The following is an 18,889-nucleotide window of genomic DNA, read 5'->3' as shown; positions in this document are numbered from 1 at the left end:
GTCTTGTAGATGTGAGTAGCATCAATTAGCACTTGACTTTAAGGAGATTACCCTTGATAATATGAGGGGACCTCGTCCAGTCTCTTGCACACCTTCAGTGCAAAACATGAAGAGTCCCAGGAGTTAGGGATTGAGCTCAAAACTGTCACATAGAAATCTTGAGTTTCTAACCTCTGAGCCTGTCCTACCAAATTCAGCTCCCACGATCGTATAAGCCAATTTCCCAAAGGTAAAGCTCAATATACAGATACACTGGAAGGTAGATAGATAGATCTGTGGAACCTATACGGGCATCTCTCTACCTACCTACGTGTCATCGATGAGTCTGTCCTCTATTGATTGATCGATCAGTTGATCTATCATCTATCCTATTGGTTTTGTTTCTCTGGGAAACCTGATGATACAGCCAGCGTGGCAAGAGATGGAGAAAAGTTACGGAGAGCTTACAGGTGAAACTCCTGTTTCCACAACAGCTTTCTTTCAAGTTGTCAAAGGCTTGATTACTCACGTCTGGGGCTTCGGTCTGGACACGTTCACAGTATTTCTTCTTTGATTTTGGTGTGCTCTTGTCTTTGTTTAGAATTCTCTATCTTCACCATCAAATATTTCTTTTTTTCTCCTGATCTGTTTGCTTTCTTCTCTAAATTTCGTCGGTAATTGTACGCTCTTTTAATTGCTTCAGAACCCTTGTGCGGTATAACTTCCCGACAAGAAGCACTATTTACCACTGCAATATGCCAGTTGAGAAGCATGGTTTCCTGGGATCCCACGAGGTGAACACATGCTTTGGCTCCAATGGATTCAGGGGATAATCATGTTCGGTGGTATTAATTATGCAGTTGGTACCTAAACATCGTTTGTATGTCCATGAGCCACCCAGCCAGGCATGAATGCTAATGGGCGTGCCTTATTTACCACAGGGATACCTAATCATTGTTTTATTGTAAATTTCATCTGTACCTTTGGATTACAAACTCAACTGTTAACTCAGAATGTTAATGTTTACAAAAGTAATATAGCTTTATTATTTCATCAAAGATCCCTCAATACAATTTAATAAAGCTTTGGTGCCAGATAAATCTCTTTGCAGAAACGTGGCTCTTGCAATTTATGATTTGACGGCGAAAACAGCAAGCTTTTAATCTCTATAAATGTCTTAGGTTATTTTCCTTCAATATTCCATAGCTAAGAAAAGCATTACCTTTTTCCTGTCCAGTTAATGTGTGCTTGAAGTATTAACGGAAGAGATAGATCCCTACGAGAGAAAGAACATATATAACAAAGATAGGTGAATATTTAATAAGATAGGTAGAAAATATATTACAAAATCAAGTATGAAATTTTATTGTTTCCTAGAGTGTCCTTTTTCTTTTAAAATCTTCTTTGTAAATTATTTTTCTTCGTTCCCTGTGCTGCTTAAATTTTCTCTGATGTCTTTGCAATGATATTGCTGTGCAGATACCTGAATTATGTCAGATCTACAGATCACGTGAGAATGTAGCCATAGCAACGGACAGGCCAGGTAATGGTTCTGATTTTATATAGATTCATGAGCCCTTAAAATTAGACCTTTTCCATTTTAAGAAAAAAAAAAGAAACATTTCTACCCTTAAGAATTAGGAATACTGAGTAGTTTTACCCTTTACAATCATATGTACGAATGATTGTATTACAATTATTGCGAGAGTAAAATGCAGTGAATAAAATATAGATTCTATTGTGAAAATGTCAGAAGTGTAAATTGTACATCAAAATAGAAAATTTGTAAACCTCACTCCCTCACATTAGTGGAAAGAGTGGTCTAAATTATATTACAATTTAAAGGTTTCCCATTTTAAAAATCTGTACAATATATGAAAGAGAACTTTGCTTTGCAAAGATAACATTTTGCTAGGCAATGTCTAAATCTCATGAACTCTCAATTAGATCAGCAATAATGAGATGTTATCTTAGGAGGGGAATGTCTTAATTAGTGAGTGCAGCTTAATCTGGTGTTTGCAGAAGTGGCTTTATATCAAGTGTGGAACCTGCATTAACACCTGATTTTCCTCTACCTATGCTATCCTTTCTGGTGCACAAGGAACTCTCCAGTATAACATCTGAAGAGTATGAGATCCCGATGTAAACTTCTGAGGACTTATATTACGGTGCACATTTTCCAGGGCACTATTTAAAACAAAAACGTTAACATCAATAAAGTATTCATATTGTGACCAACTCATTTTCCTCCTTAAAAATTGCCATCTCATCTGCATAAATAAATAACGTTTAATTTTAAAACCTCTACCAGTTCATGCCACCCTAAATTATTCTCATCACACCCTCCTCTTAATGATCCATTACTCTTAAGAATCAGTATTCATGCTGGGACCTTAAATTCATATTACTAACTACAAAAAGCTACTCTGAAAGGATTGCTGTATGATCCCAACTCTGTGACATTCTGGAAAAGGCAAAACAATGGAGACAACAAAAATATCAGTCGTTGTCACGGCACAAATAGAGCACAGAGAGTTTGGAGGGGGGACATCGTAAGTACTCTATATGGTATTATAATGAGGCATATATGTCTTTATAAATTTGTCCAGACGCAAAGAATGTTGTGCAAATGCTAAAATAATCTGCGGATTTGGGGTGATAATGATGCATCGGTGATGTTTCATCAGTGGTAACAGATGTACCACTCTAGTGGGGGTGGAATGTGCCTATAAAGGATTAGGGGGGTTATGAGAAATCTCTGTACCGACCCCTCAGTTTTGTTGCAAACTTAATACTGCCCTTAAAAAATAAGGCCTTTTAAGAGCAGTTTTAAGTTTGCAACAGAGTTCAACCGACTGAGTTTGCAGTCAGATTCTCAATCGATTGGGCCACCCAGGCGCCTGAGGAAATTTTTATTTTACTTAAGTTTTTAATTTTAATTCCAGTATGAGAGAAACTGGGGGGGAAAAAAAGCTAGGGGAATACACTTTCCTCCAGCATTTTATACTTTGGGTCTCCAGTCTTCGTGAGTTGGGGACATGACGTGAGGTAAGGGCAACAAGGAATGTTTACCCCCAAGTGTGCAGCGTTGTTAAGCAGGACGATGGATTCTATTTTTGTGTGACCTGTGGTGCCTGTCACGTGTCGGCACCCATCACCCTTCCAGGTAAACACAGAGTCCTGATTTTTAAATGCTGAATTAACACTTTTGACATAAAACACACTCATCAACCATTGGTCTCATGCTAGCAGTCCTAGTCACTAGACTTTCTTTCTGCATGTGCCCTGTTCCATTAGTTAAAATGCAGTCAGCTTCTCCTTAGTTTGTAAGCCCAAAACAAGACGTCAATAAGTTTCCCTGCAACCTATTTATTCCCTGGGCTTTGTAGCTGGTATGTGATGCCCTCTGTCTACGGGAAATGGATATTTCTTTTCCAGTCTTAAATAATTAACCAGTGTGATTTTCCATCCTCCTTTGCTGCCTGAGCACATGCCAATTGTGAACATCCATTTTGTTTCCAGTGACTTCTTTCCTAACCCTCATCCAGTAAAAATCACATGCTCAAATATATTTCAAACAGTACATGGTTAGATTTGTTTCAAAATCCCGTCTGCTTTCAGAGAAAAAGGTTTGGACTATAAATCCATTTGAGGGAGGGAGAAAATGCAAAATCAATTTTTTTTCCTTTTGGCTTTTATGCTTCAAATCTAAACGTCATTAATTTTTAATTTTCATCCTGAAAGCATGTTCTTTCCCATCTATATACAGTGCCCAAGCGTATCAGGGAATTTTAAGCAATGGAGACGAAAAGTTTTTTGTTTCTCTTTTTATTCTTTTAATAATACTCAGTTGAGGGGCGCCTGGGTGGCTCAGTCGGTTGAGCGGCCGACTTCGGCTCAGGTCATGATCTCGCGGTCCGTGAATTCGAGCCCCGTGTCGGGCTCTGTGCTGACAGCTCAGAGCCTGGAGCCTGTTTCAGATTCTGTGTCTCCCTCTCTCTGACCCTCCCCTGTTCATGCTCTGTCTCTCCCTCTCTCAAAAATAAATAAAAAACGTTAAAAAAATTTAAAAAAAAATAATACTCAGTTGAAACTATCTGGTTAAAGAAAGGCTTTGGGAACAATCACGTCTGTGCATGGTGGTCACAGCTCTCTTTGGTATCTATTATTTAGTATATCCTATATGGGAAAATGCATTGTGTGCTTGGGGTTTTGATACTGATTTTCCAAAAGGATGTTTTGAGTCGGGGTTCCACTTCTACCGAATCGTAGTTGGCAGGATGCGCGTCCTTAGGTCCCCCTCGTCCAGCCTCGGACGTGCTGTAGTGGGTACTAGTGAGTCCCGTAACCTCAGAGGCTTCCTGATCTCCCCAGTCTCTCTGTGCTGCTGATCCCACTGAATGCCCCCCACTGGAGAAGAGCGGTGGCGGGGTTTAGGAACAGACAGCTTACAGGAAAGGAGGACATGCCATGTGCCAAACACAATAAGGAACTAGCTGTCCTTGTGTTTGGCTTGTCCCCATTCCCCTGCCCCCTTTGCTTTTTCCCCAGTCCTGTTCCTGGCTCGTCCCTCTGGGTCTAGTGTTGTTCTCTGTTCTGGATCTGAGCTGCCTCTCCTGGGCTTTCTCCCTCAGGTGCATATTCTCCCCCCAACCCCTGAGTCCCCTTTCCCCAATTCCCTCCCTCTCCCATTCTAAAGCTGCCATCAGGCTAAAATTTAAGAAATTAAGATCACTGAAATGATTTGTGTAAAAGAGGGTAGCTTAAATGTAAATCAGAATAAATGCATATAGCATAAAAATTGACTTAATTTTGAGTGTTCTTTCAAAGCATTTTCTTACCATCTGAAAATCTTTTTCAAGGCTTGGTTCCAAGGCCACTCTCCCCACCACCTTCACGCCCCACCCTTGTTGGAGTGAATCACTCCTGATTTAGCACTAACCATATAGCTTTTTCTTTTGTTTCTTTTTTGTTTGTTTGTGTTACTTCTGTTGTGCATTTTATCCTGAGAGACTTAGTTGTTTGCCTGTCCTGATTTATAGAAGCTGCCAGAGGGCAGAGGTGAAATTGCACATTCTCTTACCATTTTCCGTTTTAGACACAGATTTCTATCTTAAAACCCCTTGCATTCACCCCCACCATACCTCCATGCTGCCCCACACTGTAGTAGAAAACTGGATTTTTTTTAATGTTTGCATCCCTAAGTTTATAGACCTGAATTAAAATCTGTTGATGTTGTGCATTTGTGTGTGTGCTGACACTTTTTAATGCACAGCTTTTTTAAATGTTTTATTTACTTACTTATCTTGAGAGAGAGAGAAGGGGCAGAGAGAGGGAGAGAGAAAGAATCCCAAGCAGGCTCCACACTATCATTGCGCAGAGTGCCATGTGGGGCTCGAACTCCCAATCCGTGAAATCATGACCTGAGCTGAAGTCGGATGCTTAACCGACTGAGCCTACCCAGGCTCCTCTAAACAATTTTTAATTAAATGTTTGCAGTTTAATGAAACTGTTACGTTTGTGAAATCGTTTTCATCCATCCAGTGAAATATCAAAAAAAAAAATCTACCTAAAACTTATGCTACTCTAAAAAATGATATTTTGAACAACTTGGTGATATAAATACACAAAGATAGCTTGCTTCTGCAAAAACATGGATTTTTGTTCTTTGCAGCAACTTTAATAGTTAGATTTTTCCTAATCAGATGATTGACTTACCCTGTTTTCTATTTTTGGGTTGTTGCTAACTGAGTCATCTTGAGCTATTTTTAACTTTTGCAAAGTTTATGCAGAAGCCCTAAAATTGGGAAAGAAAAGCATTGTGTTAACAATGTCTGTTTTCCCAGAGTATAGCGAAACTTTGCTTGTAGAAGTTTAATTTGCAAGGCACAATTTATAACACTATAAAGAGACATTTCTCATGAAAGCAAGAGCCCCATCATTTCTTTTCTCCTTCGACATCTGCAGAGTGAGAGTAAATATTTCTTAATTTAGAGGTAGGTGAGGCTGTTTTTCAAGCGAATCCCCTAAATTAATCGTCAGGAGTAGGCGTTATGTCCTCTATCACACGTCTGCCTTAAATATAGTACCTGCAGAGATGAAGCAAACATAAAAATAGCTTCCGCTTTAAATAGGTGATATTGTCTCATATAGAAAAGATGAGTCTCGTTGGTGATGTAAAAGTAGCTGTGGTTTATACTTGTAGATTTTCAGGGGCTTTATTTTCTTCATAGAGTTCTTCATTTGGTATGTAATTAATGGAGAGACTTAGCTTTGCCCTTCAAAAGCTTTTCATTTTTCTAGTAGGATTGAATCACTTGCTAATAATGAACAGTGCTATATTCCTGGCTACCTATTCATCTATTTTCTGTCTAAATCATTGATTTATCTATAGCCTGTCTTGTCCTAGAAGCCTCAAAGGTGATAACACATCTTAGGAAATGGTATCCTTACTTATATGTTATCCTCGGTTTGAAGTATCCAGGTTAAGAGGTCAAGGAATGATTCCACATGAAAAATGTGATTCTGGTTATATATTCAACCAAATAGCCAGTATCCAAAATATTTCCGTGAGATTTACATGTTGTCATGTGCACAACGTGCTACATGCACGTGTTCATAGCAGATCTGCAAGGCCAACCTCATTTGGCTCCCTCTGATGTACTTACCTGGCCTGTTAGGTAGAGGGATCGTGTCTCTTGCGGCTTCCTGTCTTGGTGGGCTCAGGCTGCCATAACCAAATTCCGCAGACTTCAAGAATAGAAATGTATTTTCTCACAGTTCTGGAGACTGAAGTCTGAGATCAGGATGCCAGCCCTATGGGATCTGAGTCTATCCATGTTGCTATGGCAAAGCACTATTGACTGGATGACTTATAAACTGGTAGGAATATCGTCTTCATGGTTCTAGAATCCAGGAAGTGTGAGATCAAGGTGCTGGCAAATTCGGCATCTGGTGACGACCACTTCCTGGTTTATAGATGGCCATTTTCTTGCTGTGCCCTCACATGGCGGGAGGAAAGAGGGTGTTCCCTGGTGTCTGTTTCATAGGCGTGGACCCCCCATGACCTAATCACTTTCCAGAGGACCACCTCACATACCATCACATTGGGAGTTAGGATTTTAAGGTTTTATTTTTTATTTTTTGAAAGTAGGCTCCATGCCCAACATGGGGCTGCAACTCCCAACACTGAGATCAAGAGTCACATGCTCTACCAACTGAGCCAGCCACGTGCCCCAGCTGAATTTGCAGGGTGGGAGGGGGACGCAAACTTTGCGTTGTGGTGGAAAGAAACATCTCTGGTGTCTCTTGCTTCTTCACAAAGGTCCATCCTTATGACCTCATCTAAACTTACTCAGATACCATGGGCCCATCTCCAACTCAGATCACACTGGGGGTCAAGAGGTTAATCTGAATTTTTGGGTCCCCCAATTCAGTCCATAGCACCTCCATTTTAGATGAAATTTTAGTCTCACACTTTGAGGTCTGTTCTTTGCTTCTAACATGTAAGACTGAGAGATAAAACATAAAAAATAATGGAAGGTCCTGCCACGAGTCTGTGAAATGGCCCATCCCTTCCTAAAACAAAAATATTCGTGTTGAATGTTTCTGTTTCACTTCTTTTGGAACTTCACCCTCTCCGTTAATATTTTACTACATTTGTCCGCACAGCTATTTATTTTACCTTTATTGAGGAAGACTTTCAATAATTAAACAAAATGTTCTAGGAAACATAACAAAATAGAACAAAAATGTTCTAGGAAAAAGTTAAAAGGCATCAAATGTTCAAAAGTGTTTTCCCCTCCAAAAGTAATTACTTACACAACCAGAATGAAAGTGGGATTTCCTACAATAATAAAATCTTCCCTTACTGGGAAGGAAAGCGATTGTTTGTTTTCTAGTCCATTCTGCTATGTCTGGGAGCAGTTTCCTCTTCCAAGTGACAGGACCAGTTCTGTATCTCAGCCGCAGCATGCGACGTATCTGTTCCCGGAATGTCCACACACAGATAAGGGGCTGCTGTTCAGGTCACTGCACATTTTCTGTAGGGGCTCTTTCCCAGATGCATCTTAGTCTCTTATTTTTCCTTCAGCAGGTGCTCGTGAACTGAGTATTGCAACCTTTTCTTGAAAATGTAACCAAGTGGTCTGTTACTGAGGTATCACATTTTTAAATAAACTCTGTTATTTTTTTCATAGAAAATACATCACACGTTGAGTTGATCAACAATACGCTTTGACCACAGAAAGGCTGTTGAGAAAGAAGGAAAAAGGATGAAGTAGGTTCAGTTCTCCAATCGTGAGGCTCAGAAACAGGGATTGCTCTTTCGTTATTTCCAGCACATCCTCTTTACAAGCATAGGAATGTATTAATTGAATACGTGTAGTCACAAGAGAACGCAAGGATGAAATTCTTTAAAACACACACATGCACGCACATGCACACACACACGAGGGTGTTTCTTAGAGAAATCCACACCTATCTTGCATGTTGAGGGTTTTTTCCAGCTGTTTGTCTAGCCGGATAATACACAAACATGTCATTCGTGACACTCAAGAGGGAGAATGAGCAAAATAATGTTATTGTGCATGAATGCTGCTTTCAGAGATGCAAATTAACCTATCCGTTGTTGTTTCTTTTTTTATCACTTGGACAAAGCAATAGCATAAAATATTACTCTGTCAAAATGTCTTTTGGGGGGAGAACGCTTGATTGATTCAGTGCCAGGGAAGCTGCACCATGTGCAAGAGAGAAAGGCACGCGTATAACCGAAGGCACAGGTGTGGGAGTTAATATTGAAAACCATCAGCCCAGCAGTTAGGATGTCCATTCTCCTGCAATCCCCAAAGAGCGCCCGTCAGTCCAGACTTATTTTGAACTTGGAATTGAAGAAATGCCAATGAATTTCGGCTTAACCAAGAGTGGTATACCTTTGAAGACTGACACGTAGAGTCACTAATCCAATTATCTGTTAGTCCTTCGCATAAATGTTATTGCCTTTCAGTCACTTCCTTTGTTGCTCCATATACAGTCAATGGAATTCATTATAAGGGATCAAAAACTTTAACCATTCTGTTGCTTCTTTGTAAGCACCTCAAGAATGATTCTGCAACGTCTCCATCCTGCTTTGCAATCCATGGCAATGCTCATTTCTAAGAGAAAAAAGAAAAGATGCACATTCACCAGCTCATGGTCTTGAGAGGAGCTAAGAAGTTTATTCCTACCCCTTCTAGCCCAGCAGCATATGTTACCATAGCCAAAGGCAGACCTCCAGGACAGCACATCACACACCCAGCAGAGCAAAAGCCAGAATGGGACTCCGTGCTCCGGCCCTCCCTCTTTTTTCGTTTCCCACCTGCTGTGGCCAGCTAGATGTCTAAATACAAGAGTCTAAGTTTCCACATCAGACAGAACGGGTTTTATTTTTGGTCCCTCTTCTAACCTTGGCAATCGACTCGACCTCTGGGGCTCAGTTTCTTCTTTTATAAAAGTGATGTGTCAATGCCTACCTTACAGGGTAGCCGTGAGGATTCACCAGTGGACATACATAAACAGCTAAGCAGAATGTCAGGCCTTGGGGAAGGGTGATAGAATCACAAGTGCCTTTTCTTGGGGTACATGCACCCTAATGTTTATAGCAGTGCTATCGACAATAGCCAAAGTATGGAAAGAGCCCAAATGGCCATTAGTGGGTGAATGGATAAAGAAGATGTGGTATATATATATATATATATACACATACACACACACATATATATGTATACACACACACACACACACACACACACACAATGGAGTATTACTCGGCAACCAAAAAGAATGAAATCTTGACATTTGCAACGATGTGGATGGAACTGGAGGGTCGTATGCTAAGCGAAATTAGAGAAAGACAAATACCATATGACTTCACTCATATGAGGAGTTTAAGAGGCAAAACAGATGAACATAAGGGAAGGGAAGCAAAAATAATATACAAACAGGGAGGGGGACAGAATATAAGAGACTCTTAAATACAGAGAACAAACTGATGGTTGCTGGAGGGGTTGTGGGTGGGGCGGTGGGGTCAATGGGTGATGGGCATTAAGGACGATGCTTGTTGGGATGAGCACTAGGTGTTGTACATAGGGGATGAATCCCTGGATTCTACTGCAATCATTATTGCACTAGCTGCTAACTAACTTGGATGTAAATTTAAAAGTAAATAAATAAAATTAATGAAAGCCGCTCTAAAAAAAAAGCAGTGCCTTTTCTCTTCAGATCCCCATGGGGACATGGCCATCTTGACCAAGCCTTCCCTGACTGGTACTATGTAAGTCAAAGCCACCCAGCCCCAAGATGTTCTAGAATCAGAACTGGGTAGCAGCAAATACAGCAATGGCCTTGGGATCTATATCTGACTGCACACAGGAGCTTGCAGACATAACTGTTTTTAAACCAAGTGGAAATTAATTTTATCTTGACAGTATTCTAAAACTCTCCCACTCCAACCAAGGCCAAATCCTCAAATTCATGAATTTTCCACAGGTATATCATCAATGGTTTCTCTTCATCCCAAAAGCTTTCCTTCCAAGGATGATCCCCCCGCAAGGGAATTGTACCGCTGGAGGGAGAAAAAAACATGAAAAACAGACAAACAGAAAAAACAGAAAACATGAGGCCCGACTCTGTATAGTTCTGCAGGGTAACTTGAAAGGAAAGGGCCAATTTTCACCGACAGGTTTCTAACCCACCCTCACGAGGTGATCTTGTTCTTACCCATCTGGTGAGCAGGTGAAATCATGATGGCTTCATTATTACCGTCTGCACCCCAGCACCCTACCTTAAGTGTGACAAGCGTCAGCCTGCTAATTTGCTTAGAGCAAGAGGAAAGTGTCTTTCCTAGTGGACGTGGGAAACAGGCGCTCTGCCTTACTGTTCTCGCGAAACCTTATGGTTTCCGAATTTAAACCACCCTGTGAGGTCTGTTGAGGGCTGTGGAATGTGGACTCTCTTTACTCAACAGAGAATTCACTCCCTTGGCAGCTCTTTCTGCCCATCCGTTCTGTCCCTGTGTTTTAATAAAAATCACCTTTGGGGTGCCTGGGTGGCTCAGTTGGTTAAGCATCCGACTTTGGCTCAGGTCATGGCTCGGGTCGAGTCCATGGGTTCGAGCCCCACATTGGGCTCTGTGCTGACAGCTCAGAGCCTGGAGCCTGCTTTGAGTTTTGTGTCTCCCTTTCTCTCTCTGCCCCTCCCCTACTCTCTTTCTCTCTCTCTCTCAAAAAGGAATAAACATTTTTTAAAAATAAACAACAGAAAAATCACCTTTCTTGCACCAAAAAAAAAGAAAAAAAAAAAGATTTCGCTCTCCTATTTTGTCATCAGTGATTAAAGCAAAAGTCAAGCCTTTCTCAGAGTGTTTGAGCCCAGAGTGAAAGATAGTGACTATGGAGGAGGCTGTATTTTCTGGAAGTAATACTGTCCAGCCTTTAGATGCTTCTCTCTAAATCTGGCTATTTCTTTCCTCTCCAAGAAAATTCCATTCTTTGTTCGTGTCCCCTATCTCAAGACCTCAGAACAGTGTATGGTTCTCCTGTGTGCTTGATTTATAAAGTTATATGCATCTCTTTAGAGAAATTTCTGAATCTGTGCAGTTGAAATGGTTTTATTTAACACTTATAGTCCCTTCTGACTGCTGGGCTCAGTGTCAAATGCTCAACCTGCGTTAATTCTTTCCATCTGTAGGACAACCACATTCCTTAGCCATTCATGTCCCCCCATCTGCAGATGGACATACAGAGGTACATACAGACTGGTTAATTTGTATTTCATCAGGAATACTGCTTCGATGGTCACAGTCGGGTGTGTCTTTCCAAACCAGGGCTCTGAATGCTTGTTCCCTTCACATCGCCCTGTGAAAGCGTTAGGACACGACTTGGGTGGTCCTTACCTCCACTTAGGTAATCACACTGCCATCTCTTACAGTGATGGGCAAAATCTTATTCCGCCCACTAGCCTCCATCAGCCACCATCATTCTTCAGGTAAGCCTTATACCTTATCATTCCCTAGTGTGAGCCTTGCAAGCTGCTTGGATGAAGGGTTGCATTGGGTGTGATAATCCAGGGGCAATTATTGAGTGAACACTTAGCTTTCAGAAGGAGGATATAAGTCCTGAGAGGTATGGAGCCTTCCACAGGCTTTGGGTGGGTAAGATCCTGCTCGAACTCAACCCTCTGCCTTCTGTCTCTCACAGCATGGGCTAATCTGGTCTGAGAATCAAACCTATTTCAAGGCTGAGACAAATATAGTCCTCCAAAATGTTTTTCTAATTCTGTGTGTGTTATCTATAGAAGTGTAAATGGTTCACAGCAAGGAATTGCTTTTCAGAGAAAGACATATGAGATACAGAAATCTCTAGACTTACCTGTACCTTAACTTTGAAAAGGGGAAACATTTACGACAGAATTTCTTTCTGAAGAGTCATTTGGAAAAGTTTTTAGATCTTCCTGATTCACAGCCATCATTCCAAGGAACTGAGATTATTTTGTAATTAGAATGTTTGAACTGACTTTATTCTTCCGGACTGCAAAAATACAAAGGCATTCATAGCGTATAAGGACAAGATGAATGTACAGATGACCAAACAAACGAAAAACACCCAGAAACCCCAAACTCAATGACCACGTTTAAATTTGCATTGAAGTTATGAAAGAACAGAACAGACATTTAAAAAAAATCGATTTTCTGGCATATGTGGGCACTTTCCCAGACTGTGTAAAAATAGGGAAAATAGACTTACACGGAAACAGATTAAGATTATAAATGACAAAGAAGAGAATCAACTTATAATTAGTGTTCTTGAAGGTGGTTTGAAACCACATGGAGCAGAAATGATAGTTAGGGTTTGTGACGAAAGAAGAGTTCACCAGAGTGAGAGAACAACATGATTCCAGCTTGAATGGGTTCACTAAGGTTTCTGGCAAAGTTAATCAAAACAGAAGCAAACCAAGACAAGCTGTGTCATTATGATTTAAATACAAAACATCTGTAAATACGCCACAAACAAGGCAGGTGAGACAGAAAGGAAGCAACCCTGGGCTGATCTCCATCTGCTCTGGAACACCAGATACTAAATGGTCACGTGACATCTACAGACCGTCAAGGGGTCAGTATTTGTGAGTCATGAATTCAACCTAAGATTCTCCTTGACTGGGAAGGCAATGTAAAAAAATAATCTCAAGCATGCTGTGGTTCGTGGTATGTCCCATATAAGTAGCTTTTCTGGAAAAAAAAAAAACAAAAAACAAAAAACAAGTACATGAAAATATGTTCTCGTGGACCAGGATAGAGGTTAAGATAGTGAATATAAAATTGTTCCTGATAATGAGCCACTAATTGAATTATTCAGCTTACTAGACAATTATTGAAAATGTGGTTGTAATTGAAAGGGTGAACTCAATGTAATGTTAGAAAAGGATTAAATGGGAAAAAGTAGTTATGTAGTAATTGCTCTTGTTTGTGTACCTTCTAGAAGCTACTCACTATATCTTGGAATTCATATTGTCATCTGTTTTCAGTCTTGTGATGAGCATATGAGTTCTATATCATAGCCCAAACACATAGAGACAAAATACACGTGATGTCATGTCCCCACGATGACGTGGCTGTTTGTAAGTACTATATTCAGGATGACAACAAAAAAAATATGCTGGCTAATTAATTACATTACTCCTCTAATTGACAAAAAATCTAGACCAGCGGTTTCTAAATGTGTCTTTGTATCGGAAATACCGTGGGAACATCAAAATGTAGTGATGCCAGCCTGCCACTCAGAGAATTTGATTTTATTTTCTGCTTGTGTCACATGGTCTTTGGAGTTTTAAAAAGTCACTGGATGATTCTCAGGTGCATACACAATTGGGCACCTCTCATCTAGACAGTAGTAATAGTATCTGATATACTCCACAAAGACCAGGATTTTGTGTGAGAGGAACAGAAAGAAATTTATATCTGTCTTTAGTTCAGTGAGGAATAATCTTCACTTGTTGGGGTGTTGTTCATTTTGATAATTAAAAGTTGCTTAAAAAACACTTAATTGGCTTCAGGGAACTCATTGGTGGGAAATGGTGAAAGACTCGAAAGGGGATGTTCCCATGGAATGGGGTTGAGCTAGGTTAGCGACGCTCACTTGGAGGGTGACTGTGCCCCCAGCAGACACCTGGCAATGTTGGAGGCCTTCTGGATTATGACTAGGGAGTGAGGAGGGAGCTGGAAGCTGGCTTTTTAGCATCTAGAAGAAGCCAGAGATGCTAATGAAAATCTAGGGGGAAGGCATGGGTTTCCACTAGAGAGCATATGATGTAAGTCCTAAGGATGTGTGATGGTTAATTTTATCTGTCAACTTGATTAGGCCACAGGATGATCAGATACTTGGTTATATATTATCTCTGGGTGTGTCTGTAGGGTGTTTCCGGATGAGATTAGCATTCGAATTGGTTGACTCATTATAGCAGATGGCCCTCCCCAATGTGAGTGGGCATCACCCAATCTGTTGAGGGCAGGAACAGAACAAAAAGCTGGAGGAAAGGAGAATTCACTCCTTCTGCCCAACTGCATGGGTTGACCATCTGTCTTCTGTCCTTGGGCTGGCACTTAGTAACACCAGCTCTTCAGTTCTCTGGTCTTCAGACTTGGGCTGGAACTAAACACAAGCTTTCCTGTGTCTCCACCTTGCAGATGGCAGATCGTGGTACTTGTCAGCCTCCATAATCACATGAGCCATGTCTATACATATGTATGTGGTCTGGTTGGGGACTTAGCGAAACAGGCTGGTGAGAACTTCCCAACTAGCCTTAAAAGAATCTTACTGCAAACAATGCAAACCACATTTCATTCATAAGTAACCAAAGCCAAGAACCCCACCAAAAAGTTATGCAAAAAGGGACAACTAATGACTCATACAACTTAACAGTCAGTAACCGGTTAGAAGAGCCTTTATCCAGGACACTTCACTTGCAGCTGTGTTCTCTGCTGAGCACTGGACACAATAATGTCTGCTAGCAACTCTGCAATATTGTGCTATTGTCAAATTGTGAGATAATTTATTCTGATAAGAAATCAGTCGGCATTATCCTTGGTAACTGCAAACCAACTGTTTGGAGCAATTCTTTCCTGAAACTCTTTCTTGGAATAATTTGTCATTTTTCTATATACCAGGGATGGGTCAAAAAGGAAATAGTATCAGAAATTTTGCAGAGAATGTATTCCAAGAAATAAGAGGGGCACTGGGGTGGCTAAGTCAGTTGAGCATCTAACTCTCGATTTTGGCTCAGGTCATGATTGCGTCATTCATGAGATGAAGCCCCACATCGGGCTGAGAGCTGACAGCATGGAGCCTGCTTGGGATTCTCTCTCTCTCTCTCTCTCTCTCTCTCTCTCTCTCTCTCTCTGCCCCTCTCCTGCTGTCTCTCAGAAAGAAAAAAAAAAAGATGTCAGTTCAAAGTAAAAATTGATTTTCAGAATAAATTGTTAGCTATTTGCTACTTTTAATCAGCAAAGATTTAAGTTCACCAATTGACGTAGCATGATGTTATCCAGGTCTGTCTGTTTCCTTCCTTTTGAGGCTGAATAATATTCTCTTATATGTATATATATTTTCTTTATCCATTTATCTGTTGATAGACACTTGGGTTGTTTCCATGTCTTGGCCACTGTGAATAGCGCTACAATGAACATGGGTGCAGATATCTCTTCAAGATCATGATTTCAATTCTTTTAGTTATGTACCCACAAGTGGGATAGCTGGATACTATGGTGGTTCTATTTTTAATTGTTTGAGGAACCCCCAAACTGTTTTCCATAGTGCTCTGCCATTTTGCTGCCATTTTGAGGGTCCAATCTCTCCTCATCCTCACCACCAGTTAACTTTTGTGTTTTTTTGTTTTTTGGGGTTTTTTTTAGTTACTTTCAACTTAACAGGTGTGAGGTGATCAAAACTCATTGTAGTTTTGATCTGTGTTTCCATGAAAGTTAGCGGTGTTGAGTATCTTTTCCCATACCTGTGTGGCCATTTGTGGGTTTTCTTTGGGACAATGTGCAGGAGAAAGAAGCCAGTTACAGAAGAAGGAAGCCAGTACAGAATACTGCATGATCCTACTTAAGTCATGCAGAATACTGCATGATTCTACTTAAGTCATGCAGAATACGGCATGATTCCACCTAAATGATCAGACTCATAGAATCAGAGAATAAAATGGTGGTTGCCAGGACCTGGGTGGAGGGCGAAATGGAGAGTTTGTGGTTCAATGAGTATAAAATTTCAGGTATGCAAGATGATTTAGTTCCAGAGACTGGCTGTGCAACATAGCGCCTAGAGTTAACAATATAAGGGAACTTGAAATTTTGATAAGACCGTAACTATCAGGCAAGATATTCTTACACAAAACCAACACACACACACACACACACACAAGCCAACAGAGGGATACACAGATACTTCAGGAAGCGTTGGAGATGTGCACTTCCCTGTTGTATCCATAGATGTGTGCATATGTCCAGTGACATCAGATGGCACACAGTTAAAAAGTGCCATTTTCGATATGTCAGCTTTAAGTCAATAAAGCTAAAAATAAATAAATAGATAGATAGATAAATAAACAAATTCACCCACTGAAAATATTTATAATATCAAAAGTATCGAAAGCAGAATTAGGGGGAAAATGTTACATTCAAGGCTAAGAAGATACCAAATAATTTATTTGAGAATCAATAAAAGGAAACTTTTTTTTTCATTTCTGAAAGCTGTAATATATCAAGAAAAGTTGTAAAAAAGCACTTTCATAAAGAAAGCTTGCCTATTTAAAAAGTCACAACTAGATAATGGAAAATTTTTCCATTTAAAAATTGTTAATCTGTATTAAAGAAATCCTGCCAAAAAGAGCTGGGAATCTTTCGTGAATTTATAGGCACTGTTTGCCAACCTGATCCAATTTTTCTCTTGTTGAAACTGCTTCATTAATTTAATGTGCAAGAAATAAATATTTGATGTGCAATTAGTTGGAGATTATTATGGCCATAATGGAACCTTTCCAAATAAACAGCTGCTCTAGCACTTTAAATGCATGAAAAGCAAGGCAGAAAATGGAAAATAGAATGACACATCAGCTCTACAGAGGAAAAAAGTTAAAATATTCAATTAGCGCGTAAGATGGTTGCTCATTTAGAAGTTTGGTGATGGTTTATCAAAGCATAACAACAAAAATGCTACCACCCATTTAGCCAAATATCCATCCACCTGAATCATCATGGAAATGCTTGCCTGCAGATGTAACATAGTCTTGCCCAAGAAGAAAATATTATGGAAATAGATATTGATCCGTTCTAACAATTCTTTGAGGTTATTCATTTTTATTTATATATGGACGTATGTCAATGTGCAGTTGTTGAATTTGATTACTCTATATTAGCACTTATACGCATGGTACAAATGCTGTTTTTCTATCCACATATAACTGTAATGATCCCACTTCAGGAGGGAATGTTCTGGAAACTTTCTGGAAATGTCACCATTGGCTGGGGTTATGTTAATTTTGAAGAAGCCTTTGACATTTCATAGCAGCTGCTCAGACCCTGTGAAGGAGCTCATGTAGGTACTTCAACTCCCTGTGAGTTTTACAAAATTGTACCTTCCTTTCGAGACAACCATAAGGATTGGAGTCAGTTGTCTTTCTCCACTTCCGCACCAGGAACTACCTGAGGCAGAGATTGTGACAAATATCTCAGTATCTCCAAATCCTGATACAGTTCCTGACACAGAGTAGCTCAGTGATGTTCATTGAAAGGCTGCCTGAAGCTGTTTGCAATACAGAAGGAGGAGAGAAACGTCAAAGGGCGAGCATGATGAACTCCACAGAAAACTGTCTGCTAAAAATAAATAGACGATGTCTTTTATGAAAAGGGGCACAAGAAAAGACATTCTCTTTTCTGTTCTCCTCCCCTTGGGGTGTCAACGGCAAAAGAGCAAAGGGCATTCCCGGAACTGGTAAAATTCTGGCCTGGGAGCACAGATTTGAGGATCAGAGCGGTCAGGAGTAACTGCTTACAATAACCAGTGTTTTGTATATTCTTCTAGAACACAGACTTGGGGCACGTTTATTACTTACTGGGTTCTGTTGCCCTTCCGATTAAAGTCTGCAATGCACTGCATTTTACCCTTACTCTGCTCTAAAACACGCCCTGCTCCGAGGGAGGCCAGATTCTGTTATTGTCTCAGCCTCTGCTGCCTCTGTGACCAGCACCCACAGGCACAAAGCACAGCACTGTGGAGAAACAAAGGAGGACGTAGACGTACGTGTGTAATGCCACTTTATCCTGATGCAAAGAGTGGCCTTGTTCTACATCGACGCAGATCTTCCCTTAATAGGTAGGGTTAGTGCTCCCTCTTCTGCAGTCAGTGTGGGTCTGTGATGTCACTACGGCAGAAGTGATGTCCTGTATCTCCCACGCCTCCATACCCAAAGGTAATTCAGCTCCTGCCTCGGGCTGGTGGCATTGTCACCTTGGGACCCAGCCACCATGCTTCGGGGAAGCCAGGGGGCCACACAGACAGGTAACACGCCTGCCAGCAGCCCAGCTGAGGTCCCAGATGACCATCCCCAGACAGGAGAGAGTCACATTTCAGATGACAGCCTCCAGCTAGGCTTCCAGCAAGCCAGCTGTCACCCCGTGGAACAGAGACAAGCTACACCCCCTGAGACCAGCTCAAATCGCAGATTTGTGAAAAATAACAAAATAAATGGTTGCCGTGGATTTCAGCTGGTAAGTGTCGGAGTCTTGTTGGGGAGCAAAGCAAAAGGGAAACACACATGTGCCAGACCTGGGGCCACTTAATAAAGGTATTTTTAGCTAATAATGTACAAAGGCTATTCAAAC

General features: G+C 40.7%; 1 pseudogene; it reads right to left on the bottom strand.

The window, feature by feature from the left end:
* LOC145713835 (trifunctional enzyme subunit beta, mitochondrial-like) overlaps window positions 1–18,534 on the bottom strand; it is an 87,297-nt pseudogene extending 68,763 nt beyond the window's left edge.
* Window positions 18,535–18,889: the final 355 nt, after the last annotated feature.

This window comes from Panthera onca, chromosome X (genome assembly GCF_046562875.1).
Source record: "Panthera onca isolate mPanOnc1 chromosome X, mPanOnc1 haplotype 2, whole genome shotgun sequence".
In the NCBI taxonomy this organism is placed as follows: Eukaryota; Metazoa; Chordata; class Mammalia; order Carnivora; family Felidae; genus Panthera; species Panthera onca.
Note: the sequence above shows the minus strand (reverse complement) of the source record. Positions and strands in the feature narration are given on the sequence as shown.